Below are 3,771 nucleotides of genomic sequence, written 5' to 3' on the forward strand. Positions count from 1 at the left end.
TATCCATAGACAATCACAAGAGTGTAGGATCCTAGATAAGGGCATCCTTGGACAATCATAAGAGTGTAGGATCCTACATCTAGAAATCATATCCTAGCCTTTTTATTTTGCAATTCATGTCCACTACTTTGTGAATCCAATGTTTATGTTACTTCACATGAATGACACCCTCTCCGCCATAATAGTATCCTTGGACAATCATAAGTATGTAGGATCCTACATCTAGATATCACATCCCACCCTTATAATTTTGCAATTCATCCCCACTACCTTGTCAAGTTAGTGTCTAGGTCTAGATTCACATGAATGGTACCCTCTCCCTCACATTGTTCCTCATGATATCACCTTGAAGTTTTATAGTCCCACATATGAATTTTCTCCTTGCTCCATTCCCTCACCTCCATCTCTCAATAGAGTAAACACTAGTTCGTAGGGCTCTTTTCTTATGAGCCCCTCTCTTTGATGTCTATTTTCCTATACCCATCCCTTTACCTCTTCCACCTCCAAGAGCGTCTTGCGCTTCCTCTGTACACTTGGCTTACAATATATTATTTTGCAAATCTTTAAATAATTCAAGAATCTATTCAAATAAAGTGAGGAAAATAAAAAACAATATAAATACATTATGAAATATGATTTTTAAATGTGAGCAAAATTCACACCCATCAAGTATGATCTCGAAAAACACATTGCTCTTAAAATCAAGTATGCCTTCGAAGAACATAATAAAATTAGTACTTGTGCTTGGAATTACAAGGACACTTATTGATTCATGCTTATTGATTTAGGCTCTAAATTGCAACACCATGTACTACAAAAGAACATAGTGTGCCAACACCTAAAACCCTCCCATCAAGCTTGATAGAAGAGCTTGACCACATGAGTCTACCCAAAGACACCCCCTTGCCCTAAGCAAGGTATGACACAAAATGATGGAGCCTTTTAAAGATTCAAGTATCATTACAAAGATGGAACACGTATGAAACACTTGCATACTCACACAATTCTATTGAGATTTTTTTTTTGGGTATTTCTATCCTCTCTTACTTTAAGGATTCTATTTTGTTCCTCGCTTTCTTTGGAAAGGAGTTAACCAAACCTTTTGTATAACTTTTATTAAGACTTAACCAAACCTTTTGTATAACTTTTATTCAGACAGGACATAATATATATTTGTTCTTGTCCAAAAAAAGGAGAAGAAGAGAGTAATATGGAGAAAGAAACCAAGGTATAATTTCTCCCAGTAGGGTATATATTTGTCTCAAAGTGAAAATATGTCAAAAACAAGAAAAACCCAACTTTAGAAGCTTTTTAGTGTTGTAATCACGAATTCAAGAATGCCCATGGTGGATGAAAGAACTTGAACTTTTACATGTTGCTTCTAAATGGTAATATTAGATTAAAAGTTATACAATACAACAAAATCCTCAGAACTGTGTTTTGAGTAAAATGCTGCACTGTCAAAGTAATATGAGATATAACCTAACTACAAGGAAATGACAGTCAAGCTTGGGTTACTAGAATTTGTGTGGGCAACTAGTTGTGTGCACGCAAGGGCATTAAGCAGCGGCGTACCTAGGCGGGTTGCCTTCCTCCTCCTTGGGGCTCTGGGCAGTGTCCTCGTTGGGGCTCTCAGGCACTGCCCAGAGGCCCTTAGCGTTCTTGCGCAGGCCCTTGTTCTTATCCTGCCACCAGAAGGAAGGAATGCCATAGCCGTCAACGAGGACCGAGGTGTGCTTGTTGATGAGTGCCAGGTCCCTGCCATGGGGGACGAAACCTGCTTCTTTGCCAGCGCCTGGGTAGCCGTCTACCATGTGCAGGTAGACCTCGAGATTGTGAAGGAAGTGCAGGTTCCTGGTAGGCTTGAGAAAGGGCGAGCGGTTGTTATCCAGTAGGAGTTCTGTGCCGACGTGGAAATAGGTCCACCGCATGGCGTCGAGAATCGGCCTTACTAGGCGTGGTATGTTTTCGTTGCCGAGGATGCCAGGAACTTTGGGCACGATATCGTTGTCATTAACCACGCGCAGCATCTTGATACCCAGCGCCTGAAAGTGGTCCTTGAAGGCGCGGTTCCCGACGCGAGGGCAGCCAAAGGTAAAGGCAGTGATAGGCGCAGCCACCATATTCTCGCCAACGTGTTCGGCTTGTGTAGCAGATACGCCAGTGTTGGGAGCGGTTTGGCTCCTGTGCTGTGCGCGCATGCAATAGAGGTTTTCGCCCGAAAGGGCCAGGTCGTAGGCGCTGACGGTGGCGAGTGCTCCCCCGAGGCTGTGGCCAGTCACCGTGATACTGAGCTCCACCGCATCATCCTTGTAGAGATCTAGCAGCCTTCGGATCTCTTGCCTTAGCTGCTCTCTGGCGCTAAAGCGGTTCAAACGGGAACCCTCCAGGGTGGAGGTGTAGAGGCTGAGGAAGCCGCGCTCCGATTTCACGCCGGTGTGAATGTCCAAGTCTATTTTTTCTTCCTCCACTTCCTCTTGCAGGGCATGGCGATGAAGCCACTCAGCGGTGTGGTGGCCATGGTGCTCATGCAGATGAGTGCGACGGGCGCCAACTGCAGCTATGTCATCCTTGTGGGCGTTGTCGTCCCGCAGCCGTGGCGCCACGGCCACCAGCACGTCGCGGAAGTCCTCCGCCCACTCCGTGGAGGTGACCGTCCCCCGCCAGCACACCACAATGTCTCGCCGTCCCAGCCTGGCAACTTCCTCGGCTGAGGTGCAGACAGCGACGTAGCCCATCCAGTTGCACTGCCTTTCCTCTGATCCGTCGGGGAAGAACATCACCCCTGGGAAGGAGAACTCTGACGTCGCGTACAGGTACTTGGTGACTTGGTAGCCGCAGTCCGCCATGTCCAGCTCCTGGAAAAGCTTGGCCCGCCTGAACTTGCACCGGCCGTAGTGTGTGGACTCGGGATCGGAATCGAAGCTGTCGTAGCACACCTGCGTGAGCTCTCCATACCGTATGATCTCCTCTCTCAAGGCGTCGTCCATAACCGGGTCGAGCAAGCCTTGCCAGTCACGGGCTCCTTGGATTTCTCTCCATTTGTGAGCAATCTTGGGCCGTCGAGAACGTGTCGTGGTAACGTCGTGGCCTGACTCTGATTGAAGGAGGAGTAATTGGCGCAAGGAGCTGGGAGCCATTTTGCAGGTGATTTTGTTTCGCAGGTGTAAGAGAGGGGGAGAAAGAGAGTTAAAGATAAGGGACCGGCGCAATTACTAGAGTTAAAGAACGAAACTTGGGAGATGATAGGGCCCTGAGAGAGAGCGACTTTGGCAATCAGTAGTTTACTAGACTTGGGGGAACTAGTAGTTATGAAGACGAGGGTTGAATCTTAATTGCAGCGTTTGATGCGGGTGCTCCGTTCGGCATATTTATAGAGCCACACGAGGGTGGTGTCACAACATGCCCGTCAACCTGCTCACGTTCACCACGTGTTTGTAAAGCAATTTGCTTCAGCGTTGAGGTGACCTCAGTTGATGACCAAGGCCATATATATATTGTCTAAGGCAAACCTTTGACCCGCACCTGCGAATCACTACCTCATTGATATTACTTAAAGCGTGGCATATTGATAAAATAAACAAACATGGTGTGCCCTTTAGAATCAGTGGGTCCTCAAAGGTTATACATCCACATAAAAGGATTCTCACCTGTTTAGGCACCGTCTCCTCAAAAGGTTATGCAATATCCACAGTGCCACCTTTGGAGATATGGTGTCCACTCTTAAATAATCCACTCACTTGCGTGAAAGGTTGTACATCCATAGTGCCA

At 46.8% G+C, this 3,771-nt stretch overlaps 1 pseudogene across 1 annotated transcript; it reads right to left on the minus strand.

Moving 5' to 3' along the window:
* Positions 1 to 1,347: 1,347 nt before the first annotated feature.
* Positions 1,348 to 3,329, minus strand: LOC147607531 (phospholipase A1-Igamma1, chloroplastic pseudogene; annotated as a pseudogene). Its single transcript, XR_015264682.1, has one exon. The product of XR_015264682.1 is annotated as a phospholipase A1-Igamma1, chloroplastic pseudogene (transcript).
* Between the last annotated feature and the right edge of the window lie 442 nt (positions 3,330 to 3,771).

The sequence above is a fragment of the Cibotium barometz genome, chromosome 55, assembly GCF_041138505.1.
Source record: "Cibotium barometz isolate CiBa-2024 chromosome 55, ASM4113850v1, whole genome shotgun sequence".
NCBI classification, from domain to species: Eukaryota; Viridiplantae; Streptophyta; class Polypodiopsida; order Cyatheales; family Cibotiaceae; genus Cibotium; species Cibotium barometz.